At 42.6% G+C, this 27,390-nt stretch overlaps 1 protein-coding gene across 2 annotated transcripts in view; it reads right to left on the bottom strand.

The window, feature by feature from the left end:
• NCALD (neurocalcin delta) overlaps positions 1-19,057 on the bottom strand; it is a 112,722-nt gene extending 93,665 nt beyond the window's left edge. For both annotated transcript variants that reach the window (XR_012644369.1, XM_074986833.1), the window contains exon 1: positions 18,854-19,057. The gene's annotated coding sequence lies outside the window, so the exon portion shown is untranslated. The remainder of the gene's footprint in view (positions 1-18,853) is intronic.
• Between the last annotated feature and the right edge of the window lie 8,333 nt (positions 19,058-27,390).

The following is a 27,390-nucleotide window of genomic DNA, read 5'->3' as shown; positions in this document are numbered from 1 at the left end:
GGTTGAGAAGGAACTGGCGGGGACCGGATCGTGCATGCGGCTGGGGGCGCGCAGGGGGGCGGCGCGCACCGGCGCATGCGCGATCCAGGAGAAACTGCTGGAAGATTTCCGATCTGCGGCGCCGGGCGAGCCCGACACCTATTGTGGAGCACCCACGGGGACCACTCAAAGAAGAATGTCACAGTTAACATTTTAGAAGCAAAAACATTGCTAGCATCACAATTCTTTTCCCAGAACACTTATTCACGTTCCACAGAACAGAGTTTGGAAAATGCTGTGTTAGAGGTTAATCTGTTTGAAGGCTCACCCTAGGTCTAAATAATGCAGGGCAGAACAAGGCTAGGAGGGAGTCCTGGATTTGTACTAAAGCATGCCATGGCAGGTTAGCAAGTACTACCTGTGTATCTCACCATGTTCCTTTTAAGCGGAACACATTCCAAAGTCTTCAAATGAAAACAGATCTGAGGCTATCTTACTGGGATACGGGAGCAAAGCCCCATACAACAAAACAATCCTTCAAAATGAGAGTGATCTGTATATTACCCATCAGCTGAACTCAATGCACACATTTGGGCTATAGTATGAATATCTTCAGAGCAGAAAAAAGGAGTGCTGATTCTTATCTGTCCAGTAGGAGTTGTTACCAAAAAACTCACATGAAGTAATCTGATGCCAATTTCTCTCAGGGGAAGTGTAATTTAATTATCTAGTGTTCCCATTAGAAATCCTAAACCCAATTAGTTTAGAGAAGCATGTTTTCTGGAGAAGATCTATGTTGTTACAACATGTATCATAGATCTTGCTTTTGCCTACTTCAGAGTAAAGTGATGACCTTGGTATATTAGATACATTGACGTGCAATGAAAAGCAATAAAGATTCCCACAGTGCATTAAGCTTTTAATGAATTTAACCAATTTTAATCACTCTCATATTGACACTCTCTCTTTGCAATGGGGAATTAAAAAAAAAAGCAATAATATATTTTTACAGACATGATGAGCCATCCAATTATACACAGTAGAACAACTTTTAAACCAAGAGATGGCGGAAAGCCAATTGGTGTGGAGGAGCACGTGGATTGGACGGAGACTTCTCTTAGGCTATGTCTACACTTGTCCCCAACCTTGAAGGGGGCATGATAATCAGGGTGATGGGAGTTAAGTTTTGGGGAGTAAAAGCACTTAGAAGTAGCGCAGGCACTTCATTAGGCAAATTCTCCCCCACAGCAATTTCTAAGTGCTGAATATGCATCACACCACTTCATTAGTAATCTCCCATCACCCTGATTACCATACCCCTTCGACGAAGGGGGCAAGTGTAGACATAGCCTTCAAGAAGAGTTCATTGATAGAGATTCTCTAGGTTTTAGTCAGAAAGAGAGGAGGAGAGATGATAAAATATGCACCAGATCAAACAAGAAACACTCGCATATAAGAGACTCTAATATATCAGGGAAGGGTAGACCAACAGTGGCAAATTTTTTGAAGTGCTTCTAAACAAATGCTAGAAGCCTAACTAATAAGATGGGTGCACTAGAGTACCTCATATTAAAGGAGGGGATTGACATAATAGGCACCACAGAAACCCGGTGGAATGAGGACAATCAGTGGGACACAATTATACCAGGATATAAAATATATCAGAAGGACAGAATATGTTGTGCGGGTTGCAGAGTGGCACTGTATGTGAAAGATAATGTAAAATCAAATGAAGCAAAAATCTTAAATGAATGAAAATGTTCCACAGAATCACTATGGACAGTGATTCCATGCTCTAATAGGAATATAGCAGTAGGGCTATATTATCAACCACCTGTGCAGGACAGTGATCTTGATGTTGCAAAGCTAAGAGAGATTAGAGAGGCTATCAAAATAAAAAACTCAGTAAGAGGGGATTTCAATTATCCCCATATTGACTGGGTGCATGTCACCTCAGGACAAGACGCAGAGATAAATTCTCAATGCCTTAACTTACTGACCAGCTGGTACAGGAAGCCACCACGGGAGAGGCAATTCTCGATTTAGTACTGAGTGGAGCGCAGGATCTGGTTCAGGAGGTAACTGTTACAGGACAGCTTGGGAATAGTGAGCATAATATAAGAACATTTAACATTCCTGTCATGGGAAGAACACCTCAGCAGTCCAATACTCCAGCATTTAATTTCAAAAAGGGCAATTCACAAAAATGAGGAGGGTAGTTAAACAGAAATCAAAAGGTACAGTCATTAGAGTAAAATCCCTGCAAGCTGCATAGAAACTTTTCAAGGAAACCATAAGAGAGGCCCAACTTTAGAGACCTGAAAAAGAGTCACCATGGCTTAACAACCATGTAAAAGAAGCAATGAGAAATACAAAGGCATCTCTTAAAAAGTGGAAATCCAATCCTAGTGAGTTAAATAGGAAGGAACATAAACACTGCCAAATTAAATGTAAAAATGTAACAAGAAAAGCCAAAAAAAATTTGAGGAACAGCTAGCCAAAAACTCAAAAAGTAATAGCAAAATATATTTTTAAGTACTTTAGAAGCACAATGCCTGCTAAAAAATCAGTGGGGCTCCTGGAAGATCAAGAAACAAAAGGGGCAATCAAGGGCAATACAGCCATTGTGGAGAGACTAGATGATTTCTTTGCTTCAGTCTTCACAGCTGAGGATGTTAAAGAGATTCCCAAACCTGCACTGTACTTTGTGGATTATGACTCTGAGGAACTGTCCCAGATTGAAATGTCATTAGAAGAGGTTTTGGAACAAACAGAAAAACTTAACAGTAACAAATCACCAGGACCGGATGGCATTCACCCAAGGGTTCTGAAAGAACTCAAATGGGAAATTGCAGAATTATTAACTGTGATTTGTAACCTATCTTTTAAATCCACTTCTGTACCCAAGGGCTAGAAGACAGCTAACATAATGCTAATATTTAAAAAGGGCTCTAGAGGCAACCCTGGCAATTACAGACCAGTAAGGTAGTGGGCAAATTAGTTGAAACAACAGTAAAGAATAAAATTGTCAGACACATAGAAGAATGTAAGTTGTTAGGCAAAAGTCAACATGGTTTTTGTAAAGGGAAATCATGTCTTACTAATCTATTAGAATTCTTAGAAGGGGTTAACAAACATGCAGACAAGGGGGATCCAGTAGATATAGTATACTTAGATTTTCAGAAAGCCTTTGACAAAGTCCCTCTCCAAAGGCTCTTGTGTAAATTAGGTTGTCCCGGGATAAGAAGAAGGATTCTTTCACAGGCTGAAAACTGGTTAGACAGAAAAAAAAATGGTAGGAATAAATGATAAATTTTCTGAATGGAGAAAGGTAATGAGTGGTGTTCCCCAAGGGTCAGTCCTGGGACCAATCCTATTCAACTTATTCATAAATGAGTTAGAGAAAGGGGTTAGTGAGGTGGTAAAATCTGTGGACAATATTGAACTGTTCAAAACAGTCAAGATGAAACCAGACTGTGAAGAACTTCAAAAAGATCTCACCAAACTGAGTGATTGGGCAACAAAATGGTAAATGAAATTTAATATGGATAAGTGTAATGTAATGCACTTTGGAAAAAAGTAACGTCAAGTATACACACAATATGATGGGGGCTAATTTAGCTACAACTAATCAGGAAAGAGATCTTGGGGTTATAGTGGATAGTTCTCTGAAAACATCCATGCAGTGCACAGCAGCAGTCAAAAAAGCAAATAGGATGTTAGGAATTATTAAAAATGGGATAGAAAGTAAGACAAAGAATATCCTACTGCCGCTTTATAAAACTATGGTACACCCACAACTTGAATATTGCATACAGATGTGGTCTCCTTACCTCAAAAAAGATATTTGGGCATTAAGAAAAGGTTCAGAAAAAGGCAACTAAAATGATTAGGGGTTTGGAATGGGTCCCACATGAGGAGAGGCTAAAGAGACTGGGACTTCTCAGTTTAGAAAAGAGGAGACTGAGGGGGGATATGATAGAGATAAATCACAAGCGGTGTGGATAGGGTAAAAAAATCCCATAACATAAGAGCTAGAGGACACCAAGTGAAATTAATGGGTAGCAGGTTTAAAACTAATAAAAGAAAGTTCTTTTTCACACAGCACACAGTCAACCTGTGGAACTCCCTGCCAGAGGAGGCTGTGAAGGCTAGGACTATAACAGAGTTCAAAAAAGAGCTAGATAAATTCCTGGAGGCTAGGTCCATAAAAGACTAATAGCCAGGTGGTAAGAATGGCGTCCCTGGCCTCTGATTGTCAGAGGCTGGAGATGGATGTCAGGAGACAAGTAGCTTGATCATTGTCTTCCATCCACCCCCTCTGGGGCACCTGGCACTGGCCATTCTTAGATTATGTTCACAGCTTCTTAAAGGTAACGCATTCAGGAATAAGTGTGTTGTACAACTCTATCATTTTAAATCCTTTTGTGATACACCCCTCTGGAAATTCTAAGTATCTGTCTAAATGGCACCTATTAAGCCTTCCAGAAAAGGGGAGGAAAAACTTTTCCTAATTTAATCTTCACAGTAACAGAGAAAAGCATATTACTATTTGTTTATATGAACAAATTTAGCAGCGCTGTGAGGTCTTGAACAAAATTACCCATCAGCAAAATCTGATAACCACCGTAATAAGTAATAATGAATTGTGTGCAGCTGAACAATGGCAATTTGGAGATCATTGACAGTTTAATAGAACAATCTTAGCATGGAAAGGCTAAAGAACAATCAGTACAAAGGCCAGCTGAATAGCATTGATTGCCAAATTTATTGGCTGTCTTATTGTACAGTACAGCAGTGCAATTTGTTTTCAGAGTTTCCCTTGTTCCCACAGAGCTATTCCAAAGCACTACAGTAGATCAGGGCCAGAGGCTGTATTGTTGAGGGGAATGTAAATCCGCCTGCACACACATGCTCTTCATGCACCATACCAAACCTTTTCAAGTTACCAGTCTGCAATAAAGCCTAAAACTAGGCCAGTGACCTGCACGACTGCTGACACGCCCTCCATTAAAGAGGCTGCGACACACAGGATTGATTTTACTGGGAAACTTGAGGGAAGGAGAAAAATAGCCCCTCTTGGTTCCATTATTATATTCCATGTTTTACATGAAAATAAGCAGTCTTCAGATTTCTCCAAGAAACATCAATCAATAGGTAAGTGCTTCCCATACAAGATTCTCCTTAGAGCCATATTCAATTTAAGTTACGCACAAAAGCCGAAAATAAAAGGGTTGAGCTCAATAAACCAGAAGCAATGAGTGTAAATTGCAGTCAAAAACCTTTCCTTTTACCTCAGTCAATGTCATAAAGAGAGAATCCCGACCTTAACTCACGGCATAACTCCACAGACTGAAATGCAAACGTTCCAAAGCATTATAAAGACACAGCCATGTCCACGCACTCCATTGTGTCAATCTGTTTTCTGTGACATTAAGCCAATTTTCATGTGGCACAGTACAGACCGGTTGACCAGAGCAGGACGATGTCAAAAAGACGATCCTTTCACTGTCTTAAAAACTCCTACGAAATAAAAAGTGCAGCCTATTAATCGATAATGAAAACGATTAATATGGATGAGGGCCACACTCATTCTACAGCAATTAAAAAGAAAAGTTTTGCACACCTGTCTGCACTTTTTCACATATTTATAAACATTAAAATGGATACCTGAGGATGGGCAGGGGAAGTCAATTATCAAAGTGAATAAACCTTTTAAATTAAATTAATTATCAAATTAATTTAATTAATTATTAAATTAATTATCAAAGTGAATAAACATTTTAAAATCCGCATCAGTATATTTTTGGTGACTCTTCCAGGCTTGCCTTGGCTACTTATACCCTCGCAGGAGGAAGTGACATTTGTTGCAGGGTAGCAACAGAAGGGACTGGACTCACCTGACTGTGCAGTTTCAGAAAGACATGTAGGCCACGTCTACACTACAAAATAACTTCAAAGTTGGTTCCTTCAAAGTACAACTTTGAAGGAAGCAACTTTGAAGCAGAGCATCTACACACAAAAAGCACTCCTGCCTTACTTTGAAGTAAAGCGTCTACACACCAAGAGTTCCTACTTCAGCAGCTGCAGGGTGCGGGGGTCCGTCAGCTCCCCCTCAGTGCAGAAAGATCCCCTCCTGGCACTCCCCTTGCCCAGGCACTGTGAGCCCTTGGACTTGTCTTTCGGGGCCCCCAGGGGGCGGGGGGAAGGGGATCCTGCCATATTGCCATCATGGCCAGGGGGCACAGGCATTATCTGGAGTCATGAGCAGGAGCAGTTCAAATGGGAGCTCATGATGTCCCTGCTTGCGGTACGCTCTCAGCTTCCTGCACGGGGTTGCTGGGGAGTGGCTTCCTGCCAGGCAGCCGGCAGAGACAGGCTGGCCAGAGTCTTGGTGCTCCAGGGGTGCCGCTACCATGGCGGACCCCTTACTTCAAAATAGCGAGCAAAGAATGCCTACCCACCCCTACTTCGAAGTTAAACTTTGAAGTAGGGTATTACTCCATTGCCAGGAATGGAGTAGTGACTTTGAAGTTAGCCTCCCTTACTTCGAAGTAAGGAAAGGCGTGTGTGGACGCTCTGCAGGCTACTTTGAAGTAGCCCCTTACTTCGAAGTTATTTTGGAGTGTAGATGCAGCTGTAGTTTTTTCTGCAACTTCCCGTCTGGCTGGTAGATAGGCCTTCATCTCTGGGGAGAACTGTCTTAGAAGCAGTCGAGTAGTCTTGCAAGTGGGCAAACAGCAGAGTCCCATATTATCAAACACAAGATATGAAGAATCATGATATTGGAGGCTTAAAGCCTTGTATAAGCACAGGAGAACTAAATGAGCAAAAGGAACAAATGCCAATTTGGGAAACGTCATAACCTGTTACAATATAAACAATGTACCTTTTTACTAATTTGTGGTTCCTTCTCCTGTCCAGGGACTGCAACCAGCATGTGGCTTAAATGTGCAATTTGCAACTACAAAAATCACAATGGAGCATTGTGCTAAAGCGTAGCAAGAACAATGTGCATTTTTACCTTACATACCTGGCACATTAGAAGCTGACAGTTACAAACTACAATTTGCCTTTCACTGAGATCTTTTGAATAGTGGGAAGCAGAGTTTTCCCACCAAGACTCCAATGTTTAATGAAGGGCTGGGCAAATGCCGAGTGAACATCCACACACACCAGCAATTTTTCTATCATCGTCATTTAAAAATAACTTTTTTTTTTTAATTCACACGGTTTGCTCAAGCATTCACATACATTACATGGGCACGTTGAGAAGTGGACATCACCCCTACAGGGCAACTTGCAGTCATTGGTTTTGACTGGACTGCAAAGGAAAGTTTTTAGCAAAAACTACAGAATGCACATAGTTCTCTGGCATCCTGAAATTTTATTAATAAATTCAACAAAACCGCCCTGCATCGCAGGTTTACCAGGTATGCTGCAGTTCTGTGAACTCTCACCTGCATTTCCCATCAATATTCCCAAGCATTTTGCATGTGTGTGTGTTGACAAAAACCTTGCCACACTGTTAAGTTTTTGGCAGGTAGCAACGTCTTCCCAATTCTAACACCCCTGGGAACTTTTAACCACAAGAAAATAAGAGTGACCCTTGTGGATATTATTGCAGCCTACACAGCAGGCCATCCAGCCAGAAAGGAAAGGCCCAAGAAAGCAAAGAGAAAGTTCCATATGGCAGAGTTGCTCTAGGGAAGCTGGAAGAGGAAGAACATACATATTGAGGTACTACAGTTCTTCATCCCGAGTCTGATCCACTCCACTGCCACCCCCATTTGGGGGTGCATACTCTGGAACTGTCCGAGTATTACAACAGTGATTGGCAAACCCTGGCACAGGTGCGAAGAGCAGCAGGTGAGCCGATTTTCATTAGCATGCAAGGCAGGAGCTCAGCCCTGCCCCTCTCCCCCCATATAGCAGTGAGCTTGCTCAAAACAATGCCGTCACCTGTGGATTAACAAAAGACCAGCTAATGCTACCAACTGCTCCCTACACGGGAAAGCTCTGCATCTTCATTTATTTAGCAATGAAGCTTTTTTAAGAAGGACTGTTAGTGACTCTTAAAAATACCAGCACACTCGGACTATACACACCGGTGAAAAGGTCAAATGTTAGCACTTGACTTCAGAAAGGTTGCTGATTCCTGCATTACACAATAATGAACATTATCAAGGATTTGGGTGCCAGGCCTGCTCTGTTTAAATAAACTTTGTGAGTTGGTAGGTGCGGAATCCTCCATCTCAGGCCTGTTATGGGAGTAGATGGCTCCTTTTCTTAGTTGCTTGAGGCTGGGGGTGTTGGCTGAGAGAGAAAGGAAGAATCTTCCTCAAACCAGGTGTGGAAGGAGTGAGGTGTCTCCTATTTCTCGATCGGAGAAAACCTTTAGCATAGGAGGAGTTGTAACCCAGGAAAGACATCCTCCCCCCAGCATTGGAGACAAGATCTCAAGCTCACCATCCATTCCAACAGCAGGGGAGGAGATGTCAAACTTCAGCTCCTAAAGTTGGACATTTTTGAAATCAGCAGGTATGAGTAACCTGAAGCCAAGATTTTTTTAAAAGCCAGCTGAGGAGCTCAGTGGACTATTAATGTTGATTTTTCAATAACTCCTCGAACACTCAAAGAAAACTAATGCTGTGAAAATATTTAAAATGAATAAAAGGAGGAACAACCTTGTAAATTACAGTAAACCCTCAACTTAAAGGACTAATAGAGGAGAGGGGGGTCTGCTGTTCGTGAAAGTCCATTAAATGCGAGGGTTTACTGCCCACCCACCCCTGCCAAGCTCCCCCATCCCCACTCCTCCCCACCATTAAACCTGCCCCTTACCAGAACTGCCACTGCTGGAGGAGCAGCTGGACCCCACCAGGCACAGCTGGAGGTACCTCACCATGCCACTGAAGCTGCCTCACAGCACATGGCTGGAGGGGCCACCACGCAGCCTGGATGGGCTGCCACCGAGCCACCATGCACTCCTTCCACCAGGGGTGGGACACATACGCAAGTGCCAGTCTGCCCATGTATACACCCCACCCCTGTAGGGAGGAGCACATGGCGGCTCCAGCAGAAGAGGTGGTGGGTCCACCAAGATGTGGCAACAGTAAGTCTCTTAACATTTTTTGTGGGGGGAGGGGAGGGAAAGGAATGATTTTACAGACCCCAGCAGCCTTCAGGAACGGGGGGACGTCCATTCTTCCTGAAGTTCGCTAAATTGGGGTCCGTAAAACTGAGGGTTTACTGTACCCACTCATCTGCCTGACACCATTCCTGGGCAACATAATGGAGTACCTGACATGGGACTCAAAGAACTGAAAGGGAAAACAGATCGAGTCAAACTAAACTGATGGATATATGTGTGTGTGTGTATATGTGTGTGTACACACATACACACAGAGCGAGACTGCAAGTGTGACTGATAAAAGTAATAGCATTGATGTAATATGTTTAAACCTCTCTGCAAGGCATTTGACTTGACACTGCTCAGTATTTTGATTAAAAAAGCTAGAACAGTCCAAAATGAACATTGCATACATTATGCGGGTTAACATCTGCCTGGTGACAGGTCTAAAAATGTAACTATAAAGGAGGAACCATCTTCAAGCAGGTGTGTATCTAATGGGCTCCTTCTAGGATCAATTCTTGGCCATACACTATGGAACAGTTTTTATCCAATGACCTGGCAGAAAACAAACTTATTTAGAGAAGACAAGAGTTGTGGGAATGGTAAATAGTAGAGGGGACAGGTCACTGACACAGACCTATTTGAAATCATTTGGTAAGCTGCATACAAGCAGATGTGTTTTAATCAGGCCCGCTGCCCAGGGATGGCAGTGGTGGGCAGCTGTCCTGGGGCCCAGAGATTTGAAACAGCAAAGGGCTGCTGCAATGGTAATGACCAAAGCGCCAGGCCATTTAAATCTCCACTGGAGACCTGGGTGGCGCTGAAGGGCTGGCTGAGGGAAGATCGTTCTCAACCCTGCCCTTCCACCCAAAGCCCTGCCCCTTCAAGTGCATGAAGCCACACACCTCTTGCACAGGGCCTGGCAAAGTCTGTCAGCCACTCTGGTTTTAATACAGCTAACTATAAATCTACACATCAAGGAGCAAACGATGTAGGCCAGGCTTGCATTACAGACTATTCATTCCTAGGAAGCAGCAACTCTGAAAGAGACTCGGAGGCTCCTGGCGGATAATCAGCTCTTGACTCTGTCTGCTGCAAGGACATTCTTCAGAAAGATTCACCACTCAGCTTATTCTGGGATAAACCAATAATTGAACAACCCTCTCAATGGTGTCAGAATTAGAGGTGCTGTAACGTATACCGTGCCATGGAACACTGCTCATTGAGCCTCATGTTTCTGGATTTTAGGATACAAAAATGCCCTCCCACCAATATGCAAGAATCAAACAAGTTTTAATAATACTGTGACATCCTTGGCATTCAGCTGGGGTTAGTGGGCACTGAGACTATGTCTACACAGCAGCATTGTTTGGAAATAATCCATTCCAGAGAAGCTAGTCTGAAATAGTTTATTTCAAAACAACACGGCTAAACACAAAAATGCATTTCAACATCACTCAGCTATTTTGAAATAGAGTGTCCAGACACACAGCACCTCTTTCAAAATAGTGCCACTGGATACCATTATGGCTTATTCCAAAATAGAGCTATTCCATATTTTAATAATGCCTATTTCCTCCTGCAATGAGGTTTACAAAATTTAAAGTAACGCACTGACAATTTCAAATTTATTTGGGAATAGCATGTGCATAGTGCAGACGCTAGCAGTTATTTTGAAATAACTCTGCTGTGTGGCTGCAGCCTGAGAGTCCTCAGCATTTCTTGAGATCAGACCTATCTGATGACATACAAGCCAAGAGTTTCAACATAGGTTTTAAGATTCATTCCAAGCCAGCTATAATTTCGTAGTCTGCCCTCATAGTACATAAACACATGGGAAAGCTCAGTGAGGATACAAATGAACCCATAACTGTCAATACATCAGCAGGGTCCGTGTGGGTTTATATATATAAAATCACATACAGAACAGTTGTGAAGAGAAATCTGGACAGACATATAAAAGACAGCAGACATCTCTGCTTAATTATAATTGCATTAATTGGACCTGTGCTCAGTAAAATGGTAAAGCTAAAGAGAGTTACTCTAGCATTTGACACAAAAGAGTAATGCTTTGATAACAGGCATAAATGAGTTGTAGAAATACTCCACTTCCATGTTTGCCTCCTCCAACCCCAACATTTTTGAGTTCACCATCAGGAATATTTATATAACAAACACAGGTAGCATACTTCCTTTGGAATTAAACATTTTCAGGACTGTGTCCCACTTTAATGACTATAGGTGTGCCATTTAAAATAGATACTCTTAGACACGCCCCCTAAGTTTTAGCAGCTCTGGAAGACTTACAAAGGAAGTCTCAATTAACTAGGAACAATTGCTTCACTCTATTGCCTTTGGTGATAGCGTAAATAGTATGAGTAAAAAACCTAGCCGAGACTTATTTTGAAATGTTGCTGCTTTAAAGTTCTTTGGAAGCCAAGTGCTTGCACTTAAATTACCTTATATGCTTGTCTAACAAAGCCTCTCAGATACTTCATCTTGCATTCTTTCAAACACCACTCTTTTGAGAGCCATCTTGACGTCCTTGCAGACAAAATCTTGATTCTTCAGCAGCACCTGCTTGTGTGCTCATTCAGCCCCAGAAAAACTGCTAGCATTTCTATTTTATATGTCTTCCAAAAGACAAAAATTTTAAAACTATCTTTTAAATTTGAGGACAATAGAAGTTGCAAGCTTTACTAACTGCAGACGAATTTTGCTTTTGTGTACAGTAAAATTCCCTATTTATACAATTTCGACTTGCACTTTACTAGGATTAACACAAGTCAAAATCGTGAGTGGCACGGAGCCGGGAGTCAGGTGGCAGCCTGGCTCCCAGCGTCCCTCTGCTCCTGGCTCCCCTCCACTTGCGAGAGCCAGGAAACTAACCAGAGCAGCCACACTGGTCAGTTTCCTATCTCCCCAAAGAGCCAGGATCCAAGCTGCTGCCTGGTTTGCAGCTCCCTGCCAATCCTGGAGCTGGGAAATTGAGCAGCAGGGCTGGACAGTTGCCTGGCTCCCAAAGGAGGGGAGCCACAAGCCAGGCTGCCACCTGGTTCGCAGCTTCCCTCCAGTCCCAGGAGCCAGGAAACTGACCAGCACTGGTCAATTTCCTGGCTCCCCCAACTTGTGCGAAATTCGACTTACATGTGGTTGCCTGGGAACGCAACCCTAGGTGTAAGTCGGGGGTTTACTGTATTTGTCAAACAGCTCTGTTCTCTAAAAGGGGGTCAGCGGGACCACAGAACACTTTAGTAAACACAGCAGATAGAGTTTTCAAAAGTGCCCAAGGCCCGATAAAATTTTATCTAGTATAACTATGCTGCGATTTTAAAAAATAAAACAGCAGATACAAACGTTTAAAAGCACATACCAAGTAGGCCTAAAGACTCTGTTGAAGGTTTTTAACCAGAGTCTGACTCTGGCTCAAGGTTGCCAAACTTCCAGGAATTAAAAATTAATCTTTAAAGAGGTCATGTGATGAATCCTCCAGGAAGATGTCCAATCAAAACTGGCAACACTATATTCCATGCATATGCAAAGTGAAGTTCTCTGTGCTGTGGGCTGCTATAGTGACAGCTGCTCCTGCTGCCTCCTCTAACAAAATCCATGTAAGCGCAGGCACAATGAGCACGCCTTTCTATGCCAAACTATGAATGTGTTTGCACTCCCAGTCCCCTCTATGCACCACTACCGTGAAGCCTCTACAGAAGGTGGGGCCATTTACTTGCAATGAAAACTCCTTCCCAGTTAAGTAAACCATCAAGTTACATGGGGCGTGTGTTCCTGCAACCCCTGTGCAACTCAAATTTTCATACTAGTTGGAGGGAAGACAGGAACCAGGCTGCAGCCTGGTTCCTGGCTTCCCTGGGCATGCAGGAGCCAAGGAACTGACCATTCCAACAGGACTAGTCAATTTCCTGGGTCCCAGAGTGGCGGGGAGCTGAGAACCAGGCTGCCACTTGGTTCCCGCCTCCCCGTCGCTTGCGGGACCAGAAAACTGACCAGCGGGCAGCTAGGCAGGCTGACAACAGCAGAGTTGCATATTTTGAGGGTTTACTGTACACAGGCTGGTGTATGCTGTGATTACTTTTTCAGCATAATGCAATAGATCCAAAACAAAAAGCAGTCAAGTAGCACTTTAAAGACTAGCAAAATAGTTTATTAGGTGAGCTTTCGTGGGACAGACCCACTTCTTCAGACCATAGCCAGACCTCGCTATGGTCTGAAGAAGTGGGTCTGTCCCACAAAAGCTCACCTAATAAACTATTTTGCTAGTCTTTAAAGTGCTACTTGACTGCTTTTTGTCTTGATAGTGTATAGACTAGCACGGCTTACTCTCTGCAATAGATCCAGATTATGGAACGTGCATAGCTTTAAATAGTAACTATGATGCAAATTCTAACCCCATGCAAAGCTGAAGTATACGGACTGGACCCAGGCGGGGTGAAAAGGTGTCTCATGGCTGTCACTGGAACAAAGTCCTATTCTTCAGAACACTCTATAGTTACACCAGTGTTCTCAGTCACAGGTCTCAATACAGGTACATGGAGCAAGTATGCCCATTACCTGCACAGTCAGAGGTCCACAGGAATCTTTTCTCTTCTGTCTCACACCTGCCCCATTTTCAAAACTCCCTCTGGTGGAGGACAGGGAATTTCTGTGAAGCACAGGTGAGTAGCAGGTGCAGAGTGTCTGTGCACTAACTACATTCCTCATTTCCTGGAAACTCACCCCATCCCCTGAGAGAGACTGCTGTGGTTCTGCTGTTTACCTCTAAAGTGGTGAAGCACACTCCATAGAGATGAGCTGAGTAAACTCAGGAGGGAATCTATCAACATGAATCCAGATCTAAAGATACGTTGAACCTCTAGTATTTCAAAGGTGCATTTTTCATTTCCATTTAATGCTGGAATGATCTTAAAAAGAACCACAACAGCAAATTTACATAACTTTCAGGACAGAAATCAAGGACACTCAATTACAACCTCACAACACTGCAAATATATAATACTAAATCTTAAACTTACACAAGCAAACAACTACTGAGTTAAGCTTGAAATTCTATCTTGTATTCACCCCACAGACTAGATGCCGCTGGGAACTCCAGACATTGGGTCATTTTATGGCCTTGCCACTGAGGCAGATTAAATGCAACATTTCAGTCCAAGTAACAAACTTCCTGGCTATTCTGGGTGTAAGTCAGATTCTTAACATTATCTCAGTGTTATTTTGTGGTTGAAAAATATTCAGTAACTCACAGCAGTGTCAGGCTGAAATCCTACAGAACATGAAGGGAGCACTTTTGCTTTAAATGAGTAAGTTTTTGTGGATTCAAAAAATGAGGTTCAGTAGAAAGTCAAAAGAAGAGTTGCAACAACAGAAATGAAAGGAAGTCTACAACTATATGTTCATATTTTCCAAATATAGGATTTCACCATTAGCTATGGTTTTAACAAAAGCAGCTTCTTTTCTGTGCTCCCCTTGGAAAAAAATGTTGCATTCAGTGGATTTGAGCTGCAGTTTCTAATTATATTTCATGCTGTAATGCTGACTGAAATGCAAATTTGATGACAGAACGATTCAATCCATGTAAAATAATCACAAAATTACTGTTTCTCAAACCTCCACTCTTACTCCCTGCTATTTAAGACGATAAATTTAACAGCAGTAAGAGTGGAGCCAAAACACACTATTTTTAACTGTTATCAGACTGTAGTTGTCTGCACAGATCTCAGCTTGTTGCAAATGGTTCCTTTTGAAATATGAATACCAAAACCACTCTAGAATTTGGCTTGTGTGTTTGAACTTGGTACAAACCACAAAGTAATCATTTACTTTGCATTCCCAGTATCATATACAAGGCTAAATCTCCTGTTTCTTAGTTGTCACTTCAACTGTTTGCTGCTAGTGTGGTTGAGACACATTATCACAATTTAGTCACTTTTACTAGGGTTGAAACCAACTTCTGCCAAAAAAAAACAAAAACCAAAACACTGATTTAAGGGCCTGATGCTCCACTGGTTTCCTCATACTTCCATGGATTCCACTGATGACAATGCAGTTACATTAATTTTATGGTGGTGTAACAGAGTAGAATACTGGGCCCTTAAAATGCCAGTGGCATTCACACTCTTGAAAGATTTTCAGATGCACATAAGAAGATTCAAACTATTACATGAAGGAAGCTTTTATTGAAAAGATAGCATAGAGTGTATTGGAAAGAAGTGGTTTTTATCTTTCTAGCCTATATTGGGACTGTCATTGTCCATCAACTCATGGAGCTCCAACTACAATACACTAAAGTTATTTCTAGAGTAAATGTGTTAACAATTGAGACTTTTTTAAAAAACAAAAGTTTACCAGTTGAATCCAATTTTGCAATCAGCTTTATATTCCATTTTTAGCTCAGGTCTCTCTAAGCTGAAGTACTCTGATTCTACAGTAATTACCAAGCGGTTCACATTTCTTTACAGATCTAGAGACAGGACTGTAGAAAGGGACAGTCTCCTGGTATATGCAAGGGATTGGCACATGTAACTCGTATTAAGATAAATGTGAGTTACATGTTGCAACCCCCATACAACCAGATGAGGATGTAATGTCACCTAAGGACGTAAGCAATTCGCTGTAAGAAAGATTTGTAGGTTTCAAAGCACAACTTTACATTTTAGAGTCATATCTCTACAAATATCAAATATTGTGTGGAACAGAATATAGAGAAGTGATCTAAACTGTGGTTCTCAACCACCCTCTGAGACTTTATAGGAGAGGAACAGTGCTCCCGGTAAACTGAACGCTTGGATGACTGCCCAAGAGAGAATCAGGTGCTACCCCATGGATTAGCAGAGCACCCACAGTGAGCAGAATGTGTTTCAATTGGTAGTGCACATCCACACACACCTGGGCTCACATAAAATTTATTCTACCAGTGGGGAAAAAGAGAGGGAATACTAAAGGGGAACCCTGAATGTTCCCTCCCTGGCCTTCTCTCATATGGGTATGGTAACATGGGAGTCATCACATAAAAAGGTTGAGAAATCAAATGCTAAATTATCTTCTAAATCTCACAAACTCAGGAGATAAATCAAGTGTTAGTCTGAAAAATGCTTCAGAACAGAGGATTAAGCAGACATAAAACACAGTATCTGTGATCTGTGCATAGCTTTAAGGACCTTTTCCACATGAAGCACAGACAATTTTCAGTTTCCGCATGCTGAACTCAAGGTTTGTCTATCAAACAGTCAACTTCCTCGCTGTTAGATTCTTAGTAGTAGGGAAAACACAAGGATTTCTTCTGATACTCATGTGGGGCTCAGCATGGAAAGGGACTGAGCATTTTTAATTTCACAGAAGTCAATAAAAGATAATAACACTTGGTTCACTCAAGTTAATGAATCCTCTTGTTTTCTTCAAACCATTTTCAATAATATTGCTAGAACAATTTTGGTCAAATGGGGGATTGTGTGTCTTCCTCCCACAGATCAAATGAATCCTTTTATTACGACTTGATTATTGCTAAAGCAAAATATATCTTTAAAGGTGGAGCTGATTTTAATTTTTTTTTAATGTATGGGTCTTGGGCAACCACTGTACGAGTTACATTTCACCTACCAGGCATTTCTAAGGATATTAAACAATATAATCTAAGAGATTTTTTTAATCCCATAAATTATGTGCTTGTGCTTCAGCATTTATTGTGCGGCACTAATTAAACAATAAATGAAGCTTGTTAGGTAATGGTTTACATACACGAGACAGAGTCTGGAAATGTGAATACAAATACTTTGTTATTTTACACAATGCAAATAAGTAACTGACTGATGTACATAAGTGCTTTCAGGTTCTGACCCAGTCACTATAAATGAGGCAACATATGTGCCTTTTGACAGTTAGGGCTACATTTTGCCACTACTTGTTGTGTAGTTCCTTTACTCAATGAGTAAATATCCTCGATTTCAGTAAGCCAGTTTTTGTCATTTCTCCTGATACATGATGGATATATGGTAAGTCGTTACAGTACAGTCCAAATGGCTTACCTGTGTTCCTTGGTTCACAGTCTAATACAACAGGCAGGTTAACAGTCACAGAGAGGTAGCTGCATTAGTCTGTATCTTCACAAAACAAAGCAGTCCTGTAGCATTTCAAAGACTAACAACAATTTTTAGACAATGAGTTTTCGTGGAGTGGACCCAGGTTAAGAGTCTAATACCGCTATTATTCACGCTGCATTGTAAGTCTTGTTTACTTGAAGAAGGAACTAACTTTCATATAAGATTTTAAATGATCATGAAGTTAATAAGAATACATTAACCAGTTAGTATTTTAGAACTGTTGCAACATTATAAATCTTCATTAAATTGTCTAAGTCAAAAAGTAGAGTGCACATAATATCTGACGTTTCACGGTGGGTAGAAACATTTTACAATATAAATCACAGAAGGCCTGATTTTTTGACAGAAGATTTAAACTCCAAAGTACAGATTTAGCATCAAGTACAACTGTCTTAAGACTTTTAGGTGCATTTATTTCTGGTGTTCTGGTTAAGCAAAATTTATTCTAGACTTGTCTTTTAAGAGCTGATTTCTACCTTTGTTCACTTTTAAAATCAATTATTAATGCTATCATAGTTAGATACATGTTTTCTGTAGCTCTCTTTCATACTGCATTGCATCTTAAACTGTTGCACAGCTCCTTACCCACTTCAGGAGAGACACAGGTTTAAAAAAATCAAAATATAAAGGTTTATTGCTAGATAGGAAACAAGGAATGATGGTACATAGACATGCTAAAATTATCAAATATGTTTTTTTCCAAGAAAGAAAACACACTTTCATCTGTGATGTATTTTTAGAATGTGTATGTGCGTGTCTGTGCACATATGTAGCCAAAGATTTATAACTTGAAGAAGTGATGAATTCTGCTCTTGGTGACAACTGAACTTCCTTTCAAGAAATGTAACTTAAAAAAAAAAAAATCAGAAAATGTTGCCAATGTAGCTTTTTACTTTTCTGTTAGAAACGGCATTGTTCCTACTGCAATTCTTTTTTTAGCTAATCTAATCACCCTCCACCCCACAAAGAGAAACAGAAAAAAGCTCTCTGTGCGCATGTGTGGGGGAGAAAAGGCACAAGAACACACAATACACTTATCTTGGTATCTGGGCATATTTCAGATTATTTTTCAGGAAGCTGTTGACCCTTCCCTCCGTAACCATGATCCGGTCAATCTCTGTCATGCTCTGATAAAAAGGCTTTAACATTGGAGGATGGCAGCGTGTGCTCGGAGCATACACGAGCACAGATGATTTAAGAGAGAACTTCAAACTTTTGGAGCCTGGTAGCAGAACGCTCCTATCCAGGTCTACGGCTGGCTTGTTAAACACGTGGGGACGTCAATGAGGAGAGACAAGTGGCCCTCGGTTGAATTTGCACAAGACAGCCATTAAAAATCCCACCACCACACAGAGCTGCAGCGATGCCTGAACCCACAAAGCCCCTGGTGTGCGGCCAGCGGGAGGGAACACCGCGCCGCCGGTCCTCCGCATTGCTTCCGAGTGATTCCCAGCGTCACTGGATCCTGTCTCCCCTGCTGGCCCATCGACCCCCCCCCCGCGGAACCGCGCTTTGCCGGCCGCACACCGAATCGGCTCTGCCGTTGTCGGGAGCGGCTCGCCGGGGCAAAACTTGCAGCCCAGGAGCCCCGCAGGTCGCCCGCCCGTCCGCCCGCGCCGCTCACCTGCTCAGAGCATGCGGCGCGCCGGGAGCCTGCCGCGGTGGGAACGCCGGGCGTCAGCAGCCCATGCCCCGCCAGCAGCCGGGGGCGAGTCCAGCGGCCAGCAGCTCTCCCGAGCCTCTGCCGGGCTGGCCGCCGCCGCCGCCGACCCTGCCTCCCGCTGACGTCAAAGTCACTGTCACATGGCCCGCGGAGAGCCGAGGGAGCATTGGTCGTCGTAGCAACGGCAGCAGGGCCCGGGCAGCAGCGCGCCAGGCCGGCCAGCCCCCGCCGCTCGCTGGAGTGCGCCCGGGAGGCGGGGGGCCCCGGGCCCCATGGCCAAGTGTGCGCCCGCCTCTCCGGGCAGTCCCGCTCGGAAAGCCCCTGCCCCCCACAGCCGCCCTGGCAGCACGTGGAGAAGTCACAGGCTGCGCTGCGCTGCGCGGGACCCGGCCTCGGCCAGGGCTTGTGCTGGGGGGTGGGGGTGGAGGGGGATAACGACCCGCTCTGGGCAGTGCCCCCGGGGCGGGCTGGGGTGAGCCTGGCCAGCAGAGAGCTGCGAGGGAAGCCCGGCGCCTCGGGGCGAGTGTGAGGCTGGGCGGGAATGCCCGCAGCCCGGCTGGCTGCACCCAGCAGCCTAGAGAGGGCCTGGGCGTGTCTGTGCAGCAGCCGCCTTGGGGAAAGGCGTATGTCAAAATAACGGAGCTAGGACTACACGCGCACCCTCCTTTTGGAGGAAGTATGTTAATGAGGCAGTTTGCTGATAAGGTAATATGAATATGCAGTGTCTCGTTAGCATAATAGCAGCCCTGCACCATTCAAAGGTGCTGCTTTCAGAACAGGTGCTGCCCCTGTAGCTGGGGCCCTTTCCAAAGGAGCCCCGACTTCGAAAGCCCCTTATTTCTATTTGGTTTTAGGAAGAAGGGGCTTTTGAAGTCCAGGGTCCTTTTGAAAGGCCCCCAGCTACACGGGTGGTGTGCATTCTGAAAGCAGTGCTTTTGAATCATGCACAGCCGCCCTTATGCTAATGGAGTGCCGCATGTTCATGGCAGTGCCTCATTAGCATCTTCCCAACTGCCTCATTAACATGCCCCCAAAAGGACATACCCAAAAGGAAGCTGCATCTACTGCACAGTGATCTGTTGACAGAAGTCACTGTCAGAAGAGACAAAAATGAGAAGTGCTGTGGCATGTGATAGACTAGCAGATATTTTGGAGCTCCACTACATTGCATCTGAGGAAGTGGGTCTTTACCCAGGAAAGCTTATGTTCCAAAATATCTGTCAGTCTATAAGGTGTCACAGGACTTCTCATTTTTGTGGATACAGACTACAATGGCTACCCTTCTGCTACTTGTCAGAAGAGATCTTCCATCAAAACTTCTGTCAACAGATCATGTCCACACACAAAAGAGGACTGAAAGAGCAATCTTGTCCATCTCGACAGAACGTCCAACCGGAAGCTCAGCAAACAGGGCTGCCCAGCAAACCAGAAACCCTCAAAACATCTACATGGCTTTTTTGTTGACAGAAAACTGTCAACAAAGGTGTTATACCTGAACATGGAGATGCACAACTCTGCCCGTGGAAATCATTAGTGTTGTTTGTAGATGAACCCCAGATTTTTCCTACAAAATCCCAGTTTCGTCATATAGATGTAGCTAAAATGAATTTCAAAATAGCACTTCAAAATACAGCCTCTGACACACATACGTGAGGGCTACAGTGTAGCCCTTGCTCAAAATAAGTTATGCCACTTGAATTGCACAAATTGTATAACTTACTTGGAAGCACCTTATTTTGAACTTGGTGCACACTTCAAAGTAATTGCTTATTTTGAGCTTCCCTGACCCTCTTTTGATGAGGGTTAGTGGGAATGAACTACTGTGCACTACACAGGCCTGCTGTGCCTGAAATGTACCCCAAAATAGGATACATAGTATAGCCTTAGCCTTGGAGCCATTGAACACACTGGTCACATCTGCACTTAGAGAAAACTTCGAAATGGCCATGCTAACGGCCAAATTGAAGAATACTAATGAGGCACTGACATGCATATTCAGCGCCTCATTAGCATGCCACTGGCTGCGGCACTTCGAAATTGCCGCTTTTCGCTCTCGTGCAGCTTGTCCAGATGGGGCTCCTTTTCTAAAGGACCCTGGGAACTTGGAAATCCCCTTATGCCTTTCTGTTGATAGGAATAAGGGGACTTCGAAGTTGCTGGGGTCCTTTTGAAAAGGAGCCCCATCTGGATGAGCCATGCAGCAGTGAGCTGCGTCAATTTCGAAGTGCCACGGCTGTTGGCATTCTAATGAGGTGCTGAATATGTATTTCAGAACTTCATTAGTAAACTTTGAAATGCCCATTTCGAAGTTTTGAGCTAGTGTAGGCACAGCCCATATTCATGGAAATGCCTCATTAGCATATCCCAAAGTGTCTCATGAGCATCCCCCTTTTGAAAGGTAAGGGCTAGTGTAGACATAACCCTTGTGGAATGACGTTTGCCTGTTTCTAAATAAGCCAATTGCTATTTCTAAATTATTTCAAAATAGCAGTTGCATTGTGTAGACAGTAGCAAAGCTATTTTTAAATAAGAGTGTAGGACCCACAACTCCACTCCCTGGTAACAGCTGAATGAAGGGATCCCCCACCCACATGCAAGTTATCAACCTTTTATACCAAGCCCATTGCTTAGAGAAAAGAAATGCAGATGTTTTTCTGCTGCTCTGCAAGCAAACTTTTTTTTAAAAAAAAGTGTTATGCACATTGATCTAGTCTTGACCCACTTTTCCCAGCTCTCTTCTGAGGCGTAAGACCCCAATTTTTATGCAGTTGTAGAGCAGCTAAAAATCAACTCTTTCCTAGGCACGCATCCAGAGCTTTGTAATGTAGCTGCTGCACAAAGGAGGGCAGGATGTGAGAGAATTTCTCCTTTGGTAAGTGGGAAGGAAAAAGAGGGGTTGCCATGAGAAATTCTTTTATGCCCAATGAAAAGAAGAAAGAGAAACTATCAGTGCATAAGAACAGATTAAGATAAGCAAGCAGGATGCACACATGGATCAAAAATTGGGATGTAACATAACAAGAGTGCTGCCAGCAAGTCAACCAAGAGAAGTCGCTCTGAAGTACATTTTAGGCACCTGACATTAAGAAAGCTATAGCAAGAATGGAAGAGAGGTAGAAAGGGATAACAAAGAGCGTTAGAGGAAAAGCTTTCTTTCATCTACAGAGGGAGGGAGGTCACAAAAGGTTTAGTATGGGAAAAAGAAGAGCTAGCAGGGAGATGACTCAAGTAAACAAAGTTACGTAGGGATTCTTGAAAACTGACTTTTCACTCTGCTGCAGAACCAGACACTTGATGAAGTTAAAGGACACTAATCTTTAGAACATTTTAAAAAAAATCTAATTTTATGCAGTATTTGGAGACCATGTGAATTTCTCTTCTGGAAGAGGTTATCAGCCATTCAAATACTGTGGTTAGATTTAAAATGCACCCAAATAATTTCCCTGCTAGAAATATTTGCAGTAGCAGTTGAAGCGGAGATAATAGTGAGTAATCAAATTTCATGCTTCAGGGGCATACGATTGTTGCTTGAAGGGGTCAGAAGAATCTCTTGCCAAGAATAACATGCTAGGTGCCTTCTCCAAGAGATACTGCCTTCCTTTTCAGCAGCTACTGTTAGGCATTACCAGCCCCAGGAAATAACGGCTGATTGAATATTATGGGCTGTCTGGCATTTAGGGGACCAAAGTTCATTTTTTTCTCCCCGAGTTCTTTTCTTGCATGATATTACGCTCATAATTTAGTCTCCTCAGCTCCTCATTTGTGCAATGAGAAAAGAATACTTCCCTACTTCAGGGGAGTATTGTGAGGAGCAATACAAACAGTCTGAGGTGTTCAGATACTACAAAAATGTATGCCATGCAAGTACCTATTAAATCCAGATAATTAGGATATTTGATTGCATGGAACTTTGGGCTAGTTTACTATGATAAATCCCATATAAAATGTAAGATGTATTGGTGATTAGTAACCAAGGCAGACACACAGATCCAAACAAACCAGACATGGAAGCTAAGAGCAACGTTCTGTATCTCTCATCTGGAAATATGTCCCTGCCATCCTATTGATCTCACCAGCCCTTAAGCAGCAATGAAGAGTTTAGATACGTAAATGAAAGATCATTAAAATGGCCTAGTATCATATCAAACACTTCTCAAACAGAATACCTATAATTGGAAATCCAATTACACTAACAGCACAAATAGAACAGGATGTTTTGAAAAAGCATAGTATGCATCATGTAACACACATATAGCAACTTGTCATACCCAGAAAAATGAAGTCTCAGAACTGGACATGTAAACTGTGCTATTGGTATTTGGTCTGCATCTTTGAATACTCCCTTGCACCACATGCATCTTGCAGTTACAGTTTTGATACAAACCTTACCAACATCATAACATCTGGTACTTACTAACTGGTAGCATTGACCAGCTTTCGTTTTCTTTCTTTTTTTTTTTTTTAAATAATTTTTTTAAGTTTTAACAAATGGCAATTTTAAAGGTTTTTCATGAAATACTGGGAACAACATCAAATTTCCTTTGCAAATATTTCAGTGACATTTTATCAATTTCTTTATTTTATACATTTCAAAATTATAGAAGTTTTACTAGCTTCAGTAAAAATATGCACATTTTGTTAAATGAACCTTTTCAATTGTTGATTTCAACAAAAAGTTTGGACTGGATACCCAATGAAAGCACATAAAATCTATTAATAAAGTGAATACATATTCTCTTCCTCTTGGAGCCCTTAGGGTTCACATGGTGTTGAATACTTTACACTCTTCTCCAAACCCTAGGATTTGCTCCGTCAACAATGCCAGCCTCGATTATCTTGCTTCTCCAACAAGCATCTCCATGATACCAATTACATGAGGAGTAAACACCCTGTCAAGCTCCTCAAATCCACCACTCCTCAAATTCCTCAGGACTTACCTCTGCATGCTGCCTTTCAACCAATGTCAGCTCACATTGATCAGATGGGCATTGAGTAGACTACTGCCTGCTATAGAAAACAAAGTCCTCAATTGAAACTTTAAAGGGCGCAATCCATAGTCTATGCAGACTGAAGGATGCCTACTACTACTACTTTTTCCTACTCCTCACCAATGACCACTACTTCAGTCACTTCTTGCATCTTATCATAAGCCTACATTGTGAATTCTTAATAGCAAAGAATGATGACAACCTATTCCTTATTTGTACAGGATCCAGCACAATGGGACCATGACTCGGGCACGAGGAGCTCTTGTAACACTACTATTAGCTATTGGTTGAGGAAAACAAGAAAGTCACCGATGCTGCGTAAAGGGGCACAACAATATTCATGTGGAATCTCTCTACTTTCCAGCACCACCCTCTGCACTTGTGGTCCCAATATTTATACTGCTTCTAGAACAAGAGTGAGAGAATTCCCTAAAACCTGGATTGTAGATAAGGTTTTATAGGCCTTTCAGATTTCATGAGCATCATACCAACTCAACTCATGACACTTGGAATATAGTAGGACTATGGGCGTGTCTTCATTGTAAAGAGTGCCCTGACAAACTTGCAACACAAAAAAAGCTACTTACCCTCCAGTAACTGTGGCACTTTGAGATGTGATGGCTACACAAATTCCACAGCCATCCCTTGTTCCTCACTACTCTGGAGTCCTACTCCACTGAGGTGCTATATCACCAAAGGAACTGATGGATGGTTGGACTAGGCTGGGTTGGGGCCGCCACAGCCTTATGCCCTCCAGTGGGGGAAGCAAGAGGAAATTTATGAGGCAGGCGTGACTCCAACCAACACTGCAGCCGACCTTGTGTGCATGGGGTACATGCACAGCAAGAAAGGAACCTTTGTCGATGAGGCATGTTAAAGTAGTGCAGTTACCATAAGGAAAAAAAGGTGTATGGGCATCAGTATCTATCAACTCATATTGTACTAATTTGTTATAATATACATAGTACATTAAAACAATGTGAGTTGGTAGATATGGATACCAAAACACTCCCTCCCTCTCAGGGGTGTCCTCTTTTTTTTGAAAGGTCAAATATGGTAACCCTAGTTAAAAATGGACTTGCAAATGAATAGTAAGAATGATATGAATTGGCGAGCTGCCTGCTAACTCAATCTGACAAGTTGTTCTGAAGGCTGGGAAGGTGCTGCAGAACCACCAGTGTGAATTGGTTTGGAATGAATCCATTCCACAGGCACAAAGCTTCTAATCCTGACAGAATTGGGATAACTTTGCCTCCCTTGGCTTGCTAGCTATATTATCTGTCAGACTTTTACACTGGGGCTACCTAAAGAGAAGGTAGGAATGCCTGCATGCCGGATAAAGTTTTAGGTCATTTATATGCATCTGAATTTATTGAGGAGATCACTGGTCCTGAATCTGAAGGGGAATTTGAATAAATGCCCCTTCCAGAGCAATTTTGTAACCAAAATCTTGATAAATGTACACAGAAGGCTATTCAGTTGCACACCCAGGCTGTGTTTACACAAGAGAGTTCTGTTGACAAAGCCCACGGAGCATTCAAATTCCCAAGGCATTCTGTCAACAGTAAATTGACAGAACACTGCACTTCTGTTAGCAGCATGCTGCTGCTCCCTCATGAGGCAGAATGTCTCGTTGACAGAATCTGGTCCAGACATTCGGTGTGGGTGGGGGGGCCCTCTGTTGACAAACAGGGCTTCCAGGACACTGGCCACCCCATCTGCTCTGCTTCTGGTTGGCCGCTTTGTTGGTGTCATTTATATTGGTCCACCCAAGTGTGTTATTTCACACCCCCAGTGACAAGTTCTACCAACAAAAGTTCTATTGTAGACATAGCCTAAGACACAGCGAACACCGCGAGTGCCAGTCACTAATGGACACTGAAGCACAATTTGTACAGTAATTCCACCCTAAAAATGAACAATGGGCCTAACAATCATTTTTAGTTAGGTAAAAGTAGGTCATTATGTAGCTCTTATCTTTGAAAAATTCCAGTGCATTTCATTGTAATCACATCGACTGTATTGCTTTGGACTACTGACATTTAAGCTACAGCAACAAGTAACACAGGGCCTTCCAGTGACAGGAGCTTCAGCTAGTGCCAGAGGCTGGAATCTACCTGTGTGCAGAAGGCCAACATAAGACCCAGAGTTCCTTTAAGTGCCACTTATGCCCTATTTTTCTGTCCTCCACTCATCTTCTGTCTCCACTGTATCTTGCCATTTTAATGTTATATGAACCTTTTCCACCCATTGCCATCCCTTCAAAAATTATTCCTTCTACATAAATGCAGGCAGAAAGGCAGGCTGCAGCCAAATTTGTTAAATATGGATGTGACATGCATCTGACAAAGTGGGGCTTTGCCCACAAAAGCTTATGCGCCAATAAATCTGTTCGTCTATACAGTGCCACAGGACTTCTCACTGTTTTTAAACATAGACCGTGTTTATTAGGACATGCTAATTATGTGTAGGTGAACATTAAAACTATTTGTCAGTCAGCTCTAACATATGTAAAAGTGCAGGGAGAGGGCATTCTGGCACTGAAAATAACAGAAGCCTAAAACTCAGCTGAAATCCTGTCAGGCCTGCCTCCAACAATGACTGGAAAAGAGCTTCTTCTTCACAAAACAATGTGACTGAAAGCCTCACTTCTCCCCAGTGTTTTACGTAATTCAAAACTTTTTTCCCAGTAGCACTGACAAGCTTTAAATCACTAGAACATACAGGAAAGGGGGAAAAAAACGACAGAATTCCCCCTTTGGAGGGCACAGAGCATATCTACCCGCACAAACTGGTAGAAAAGTTGTCAATCTCCTGACTTACAATTTTAAGTTTTACATGGTAACATTTCCAATTCCAAATTAGTTATGCTCATAAGGTCAGCACAACAACAGCTGGGAGCAACCCAGCTACAGATAAACCAGCTGGGAGGGGAAAAAGAAAAAACCAAAGTAGAAAACCAAATATCTTTTAAAAACAGCTTCAGTTATCCTGGCAACACTAACACTATGATGCCTTAACTATAAGGATATCCCTTATTGTTGGCTGTCGTTACAGGACAGAATTGAGATTGTTTGGGTGCTTCACCGATGCATTTTCATACCTTAACGTGTCTGGCTTTGTTTTAACCTTAACTCTAAATTTTCTGTGCCTGATTTAGGAATAATAACAGCAGCCCTATAATGATTTTTACCCTTGTTATTCATACAGCCTTAATTCTATCTTAGCATTCTCTTCTGCTTTGGCACTGTGGATGGGGTATTATCTATAGTATCCAGGTGCAAATAAAAGGAAGTTGTAGTGACTGATGTCATGACAACAAAGAAGAAAGTAGGGCTCTGGGAAGGTTAAAAGGGAATAAATGAATTAGCCAGGGCTTCAGGTGGCCTCCAGAAGTGCCTGGTGAACAGAAACTGGAGGGACAAGCACTTATGTAAGCAGCAAGGCAGTCAATGCCACAGAAGTTGATTACCTCACAACAAAGTTTTAGGACTTAAATAATTTGTGGAA

Source organism: Carettochelys insculpta, chromosome 2, assembly GCF_033958435.1.
Source record: "Carettochelys insculpta isolate YL-2023 chromosome 2, ASM3395843v1, whole genome shotgun sequence".
NCBI classification, from domain to species: Eukaryota; Metazoa; Chordata; order Testudines; family Carettochelyidae; genus Carettochelys; species Carettochelys insculpta.
This window is presented reverse-complemented; position numbering and strand designations above follow the sequence as displayed.